The sequence below is a fragment of the Pinus tabuliformis genome, chromosome 1_1 (genome assembly GCF_031772625.1).
Source record: "Pinus tabuliformis cultivar Carrire ecotype Pingquan chromosome 1_1, CPIR1, whole genome shotgun sequence".
Classification (NCBI taxonomy): domain Eukaryota; kingdom Viridiplantae; phylum Streptophyta; class Pinopsida; order Pinales; family Pinaceae; genus Pinus; species Pinus tabuliformis.
Window position 1 is genome coordinate 805885374 of NC_142297.1, and position 7688 is coordinate 805893061.

The window sequence follows — 7688 nt, forward strand, 5'->3', positions numbered from 1 at the left end:
ATCATACACATTTTGTGAATGTACAACTTGAAGCATCCACACACATGGGATGAAAGCCTCCCCTATGTCTAGCACAGTTACAACAGAGCTCTCCACAACTCAATTGATCCGAACTTAAACAGGAACGCAAAAAATCATAGATATAACCATAAATATAGAGATGCAACAGAAATAACACTTCATTTCATTCATATCAAATACTGAAATATGCTTACAAACAGAATGGAAATAAACTAGCTTGAGCGATGGTAGTTTATCTCTTAGAAGAGTTGTGGCAGCTACATGCCTCTGAACTGTGTTACAATGAGACTTAAATGCCTATTTATTATTAAGAAACAATGAAAAACCCTAAACATCCAAAAACCTAACCCTATGAGATGAAGCGCCAAAATTGTGGGCCCTGTTTGGGTAAATTGATACATCAACTTCCCGAGGTCATAACTTTGGCATATGATCTTTGTTTGGCTATCATAATACCTCGTTTCGAGCATTTAGAAGAGGGGGCCAAAAACAAGCTAAAGAACAAGTTGAGGAATTTTTCAGTCTCTCTGTTTTCCCTAAAAATGTTGTTTATGACCTCAAAACAGCTTCAGAAGTTCGGGACCTGAAAAACTGCCAAAAAAAGTAAACTATGCTACAATTAAAGAAACTGAAAAACTGAAAGAGACAATGTTGGGGGTCTAAGTGGAATTGGCGAGTGGCCACCAATATCCACCTGGATCAGTTTCTAAATGTAGGAGAGAGAAAGTATTACCCAATGGTTGGCAATTAAGGAGATAATCATGGAGTTGAAAAAAATAATCCACTCTAATATCATTGAGAGGTGTAGAAATTTTGAATAATAAACACTTATTCACAGAGATTATCATGATTATACACTATTGCAGAATACATGCATAATACATAACCTCCTCTATGTTGATCATCAATTTAGCAGCATCAAAAACAATGAAACATCAATTGCATGCACACATTAACACAATATGTAACCCGGGGAAAGCTTACAGCTGAAAACCCCACACTATCTGTATATTAATGATTGAGAACATGTAACAATACATAGTACAATACTCCTCTCAAGTACTCAACACTATCTCCACCTATTACACACAAAACTAGCTCAAATCCGAACAAGTCACAGGTTCAAATCTCCTCCGCTGCTTTGCCTGCCTCTATTGCACAATACCAAGTGAAAATCACTCACGCTGAAAATCACGTGAGCACAGGATATAATACTGGGCATATACTACGCAATCCTCATGGGCATACTCAATCCATTGATTGTGCAAGATCTCATGCACAACTATAGTCACAACTGATAGCAATCTCAACCTCTAACACCTGTCTCCACTGAACTGTACATGCACTGACATGCAACTGAGTTAACTGATGTATTCTTTAGTTGCTTTATGAGTTAATAATTAATTCACACAACTCATCACTAGTCTATTTGCAGTTAGACTAATTACAACTAGTTCAACCAAGTCAAACTGAACACAACTCCACCAAACTCAACTGTTTGAGTTCTAACTGAAGTCATGCATGCAATAGCTCAACTGACCCACAAAGAAAGCGTATTTCCTTCTGACAGCTGCATGTGCCACATCTGTAGCTCAAACTGAAGTGCTCCAAGAGGATAAGATAATGTTTATAGTCTAAATATTATTATGAGACAATAATATTTGACTTTTCTATTTTTAGGCTGGTAGTCTAAAAATAGACTTTGATCACTCCGCTGTGAACCAGAAATAGAAGTCCATCTATTTTTCCCAACATGACCAATCATCCATAAACAACATCCTGCAACTCATAGACCATGATCCATATGTCTAAAAATAGATTTTGCGCCATAGTTTGCCTGCGGGCCCACTTAGTGAAGGCGACTCCTTTCCACTAAGCTCCATCATCTTGTTGCATTCTCAACAAGAGGAAGGGATGAATAACTCCACGCTTGAATGATTTTCATTAACTCATATCATGCATATATACACAAGGAAGTGGCCTTTGGTTTAATCCTCTAAGAGGCCCGATTGACTCTTCACATTCACCTATGACTCTTCATATTTCTCCTAGCTTAATATTTACAAAGAGATTTATAATATATCTCAATCCCTAAGGGTTAAGTATCTAACATATAAATTTATCTATAAATTAATTATTATTATTTTCAATGTTAACTATAAGAAAACATTTTATATTTTACTTCGTAAGAAGTTAAATGACAATTATGAGTAGTATTTAATTTCATGTATGGGATTATGACTAAAAGTTATTAAAAACTTTATGATCTTACTAGAAGTAACTTCAACAATGACCATAAAGGATAATTAATTCCTTTCTTATAGACATCACATGGGTTGAAATCACCTTTCGTTCCTAGAGTACAACCTAAAATTTTGTTTGGTTGGCTAAGAGTTTGTCTTCTTCAAGCATAAGAAATTTACTACTATCCTGTGACATAGAAGCATCTAACATGAATGAAAATGTGTCCCCTTATGGACCATCAACATGTTGTTTCAAATGGCTTGGTTTTCCTTGAATAATGGTGATCAGTCAACCCACACTCACATATAACAACTATTAATGGTTAATTAAGTTATAACAGGGTTTGCCACCTTTGGAAAATACATTTTCTTACCTTGTTCTCTTGGGTAAGAGGTTAAATTGCAACTGGGGAATAATATTTGGTTTTTAGCTATGGAAATCATGATAGTTAGCCATGATAATAAGTGATATTGGCTCACTTGCTAATACTACATAGATTATGACTTTCTTTGATTAGTTAAGAGTTTATTTTCCTTGGACATAAGTTAATAAGTTAAAGACCTACTCACATTTTTCAAAAGTGAAAGTTTGCCCCTTTAAGAACTACCAACTAATTATTACATGAAACTAAGTTTTAATTACACAAAATAATGCAATTACTTATTAAATCTTGAGATTGTATCAATAAATATTATAATTTTTTTCTTTAATTTTTTTTACCTTTATTTTAAATAATTTTAAACATTATATTAATATTCATTATTTTCAACATTAATGATGATAAATGCCAAAGACACATACAATATTAACTGATGCAGGAGCATCTGACCATCCTTAATCGAAATTGAAATTTTGAGTTGTGAAAGGGGAAACGTGGACAATCATTGTAAACTGGGACAAATTCCGTTTAAATAGAGCTAAATTGATGGAATTGTTAAGGCATGATTGAATGTAATTATCTGCCATGTATGCGTATAAAAAGATCTAGGGGATTTGATTGAGCGATTGTTAGAGAAACTCATGAATCGTAAATGATCCCTCCCTTTTTAATTTCCTATATAAGAGAGTCTGTGTTGTGTGAAATAGAGAGGTAGAGTATGCAATGTAGCCGCAGGGCAATTTGTGGGTTAAGGCCGACATCAGCGTGTAGTCTGGATTTTGTGTATCTGTGTATTGGTTACCTATAATTTAGATGTATGCAATGTTACATGTTTATTGATCGACCATTGATCACTATAAGGATCGATGGCGATCCAATGATAATACAATATCATAGAGTGAGTTGTTGTATGGAGAAATGTGAGTGCCTCAGATAAAGTATGGCAAAGTAATTTGTGTGTTAAATGCGAATTCCACCAATAAGCGACTACACGATAACTGTTGGATTAGAAAACTGATCAACAAAGGAGAGATGTTCAATCGACATTGGAGTCGATTGATCTGCACAACGGAAACCATCGGATTGGTCAGATCGACAGATAATAATGGCGGAAGAGGAATTCGGAGGAAACATCATAGTCGTCCAATGGGAAAAGATCCACAGTGATCACACGGAAACTTGCAAGCAAGTTACCTCGGCTAACGGACCCAAGAAAATCATTTAAAAGAGTTTAAGGTTCTAAAGGATCGGACCGTCCGTTGAATGGGTGATTAGACGCATATCGCGTCGAAAGATGCACGAGAATTAATTCCAAAATCAGACGTGATAAGGTTTTATACAACGAGATTAAAACCTCATTGAGTTCCGGCCATCCAGACTGTTCATTGGGTGATTGATCGAACGGTCACGTGTGAACAAATGCGCGGATTAATGGACCTGAGCGAACCCGATATGTTATGAACTGAAGTTTATTTCCTTTTGGGTTCCGGCCATAAATATTCAATGAAGGACGGACGGTGATTGGTCGAGTTTTGTTGAAGTTCGTTGCTTATTTGCTTCCGATGTATATGTGGGCCCATAACCCACAGGTCCACGTACGAACTGTGTAAAGATGCGGCTTCGTTGTATCAAAGCAGCTGAGCTGGCATCATTAACAAAGACATTGATGGAGTCTTTAGAATCTAGTCTCTAGAGGGAAATAGAACAAGATTGGACTACAAAATGACATCCAAAAAGTAAATTTAAATAGATTGATATGATTTATGCCTAAATGACATGGTATTCTACTAAAATAGTGATTTTTGAACCTACCTAAGTGAGGTTTTGAACTTACACACTGGCCTAGCTAAAAAATGAGGCCAAATCTATATAAACCCATAAGTGATACCACGCACATGCAATAACTTCAAACCGTACAAGCTTAAACAAACACTTACAAAACACATGCGATGTATCATGGAAGCATATGCATAATCACAATAATATAATAAGAAACTTCCCTTCCACGAGGACAATGAGGAAGTTGGAGCATTCAAGACAAGATGTTGAGTATGGTGGGTCAAGAGATTGCATAGTCTGTGGTTAGTCCAATTTAACTACAAATTCTATTTGAAAAGGAACAATGATGATATTCTATCAATTTCACATGACGGTCGTGAAATAAATTGTGACAAGCGTTACCGTGTTAGCGTTTGAATTTATGTGTTGGGTGTTTCTTGGCAACGCCTCGCTCATGAAAAATTTAGTATTATTATCATTTTTTAGTTGCTTTGAGGATTGATTCGTCATATGTGTATTTCCAAACAGATTTAACTTATAAAAAAAAGAACCATAATAGCGTTTGTAGTCCAACGGTTAGGATAATTGCCTTCCAAGCAATAGACCCGGGTTCGACTCCCGGCAGACGCACTAAATTAATTTTTAAGACTCTAATCCCCTGATTAACCCAGATTCCACTCCGGCAGACACATGTAATTTAAGCGTTCTCATGCGCTCTTCAGCGGAGTATTTCCAGTCGATCGGGAAGCATAATACATACCGTTGCCTTTCAAGCGAAAGACACGGGTTCGACTCGCGGCAGACGCATCTTACTTCCATTTTAAGATATCAGCGTTGTTCCTTTTCTAATTAGCTTCTACTCTGGTCTCTAGTTTGACCCCGGCAAACGCAGCTAATTTCATTCCCGTAGATCAGCGCGGTTTCTATTCTAATTTCTCTTCTTCTCTGCTGAACCCGGGTTCGATCCCGGCCCAATGCATCTAATTTCATTCTAGAACAATCAGCGTTTGCTCCTCTTGGATGTCACCGTTGTTTCTTTTGTAAATCTACTCTGCAGGGCATTTCCCTGGGAGTCCTCTAACCAGGCGGAGGAATTGGAGGAATTGCAGAGCATTTCCTTGGGAGTCGTGCGGAGTATTTCCAGTCGATCGGAAAGCATAATAAATACCCTTGCCTTTCAAGCGAAAGACGCGGGTTCGACTCGCGGCAGACGCATCTACTTCCATTTTAAGATATCAGCGTTGTTCCTTTTCTAATTAGCTTCTACTCTGGTCTCTAGTTCGACCCCGGCAGATCAGCGCGGTTTCTATTCTAATTTCTCTTCTTCTCTGCTGAACCCGGGTTCGATCCCGGGGCAATGCATCTAATTTCATTCTAGAATAATCATCATTTGCTCCTCTTGGATATCACCGTTGTTCCTTTTCTAAACCTGTTCTGCAGGGCATTTCCTTTTCTAAATCTGTTCTGCAGGGCATTTCCTTTTCTAAATCTGTTCTGCAGGGCATTTCCAGTCGATTCCGAAAACATTTAACAGAGAAAAGCTCTGCTCTGCAGGGCATTTCCATATTCACAACAACATTTCCAGTCGATTCCGAAAACATTTAACAGACGAAAAGCTCTGCTCTGCAGGGCATTTCCATATTCACAACAACATTTAAAACCGCTTAAAATGACGAAAAGAAATTTCCGTTGCCGGGACTTGAACCCGGGTCTCTCGGGTGAGAGCCGAGTATCCTAACCAACTAGACTACAACGGAGGTGCTTAAATTGATTGTAGAGTTCTTTATCATTCCGATGCAACAGGAATTGCATCATATTTTCCAAGTATCAAATTTCAAACTTCTGCATGCAAATAATTTATTGTAAATCTGACTTGTATTTCATTCTTAAACTGATATCTCAAATCCCTGCAATTTCATAAGTACCAGTGTCGATTCGATCACGAAATGCCAGCGGAAGTGTTTATTTCATTGTTAGCTACTGGCTTGATTGGTTCCTACAAATTAACCAAGTAGTTAGAGCAAAGACAGAAATATAATCCCTCACCTCCGTGTTGGTTAGCGCATATGAATACCATGTGCTTGATGCAATCCCAGCGATTTATTGAATACCTCACCTGCAAATTGGTCTGCTACATCCCGCATGGATAACATGTTGCTAATCTCTTTTAGTACACTCTTCGACCTCCTTTTGTCTTCGCCACTCATCACTGAAAACTTCAAAAATATTCTCTCATTTCATAAATTGCCCTTTGACCTGAGATAAATATTCAATTTCTTTTTGTTTTCTTACAGTGCTGTGTTAACCTCAGATGAACAATCTATCCGCATGTGAGATGTTGTCATCAGAGTTCTGTGATATCCGGTCATATGATGCTGTCACCAAAATTTTGTGAGGTTCTGTTAAACCTGGATATCCTTTGATCTCCTTCCTCAATACCTACAAAACTATAAGCCTGTCTTATTGAAATGATTTTTACATGTAAAAATTTTGAAATGATTTTTACATGTAAAAATTTCGTTTCTTCACATATGTATGGCATAAAAAAAAATTTAACCAAATTTATATATAGATATAAAATTACATTATAACATTGTAAATTCATTTCTGGTTAACTGGACAAAAGCCTTTCTCCTTTTATAAGTGTATGAAATTATAATCCCTAGCTCACTTTTATATGTTACCACTCATTTCTATGAAGTACAGGCAATTTGTGTGACCACTTCTTCCAACATATTAAAAGCGTTTATCAAGGTTGTAATGGGTATATGAAAAAACTCGAAGGACATGTTGATACCACGGAATTACTTAGATACCAAGCAATTATTTAGATTAGAATATTTGTAATTTGTAATTTATTTATTGGCGGCTTTTTTCTTTATATATCATGCATACTATAGAGTAATGACTCATGCCTTTTTCAATGAGGTAGATTTATTAGATTATTAATTTAATTGTTTGATGGACTTCAATTGTCTATGAAGTGCTCAATTTCATAATGTTTCAAGTACACTAACTAAGTAAATTCTGGAACCTTTTTAGCTAGCACATAACAACAATGGCCTATGCTAGAGTCCATCTTGTTGGATTATGCACTTCTTAGCACCTATCATGGGACTATATGGATGTAGCAATGAGAAGCACTAGAGGAAAATCTTTGACTAGATCAACGAACTATGAAAGAATATATTTGCATCACTAACTACTTATTCTGTTGGGGATTCAACGCCCCCTTTCTATGGTATCATATAACATTTCTTCTTCT

General features: G+C 36.6%; 2 non-coding genes across 2 annotated transcripts; one reads left to right on the forward strand and one right to left on the reverse strand.

Moving 5' to 3' along the window:
* Nucleotides 1-4981: 4981 nt before the first annotated feature.
* On the forward strand, nucleotides 4982-5053 carry TRNAG-UCC (transfer RNA glycine (anticodon UCC)). The gene has a single exon. It is a non-coding gene; the product is annotated as a tRNA-Gly (tRNA).
* A 1054-nt stretch (nucleotides 5054-6107) lies between these two features.
* Nucleotides 6108-6180, reverse strand: TRNAE-CUC (transfer RNA glutamic acid (anticodon CUC)). The gene has a single exon. It is a non-coding gene; the product is annotated as a tRNA-Glu (tRNA).
* Between the last annotated feature and the right edge of the window lie 1508 nt (nucleotides 6181-7688).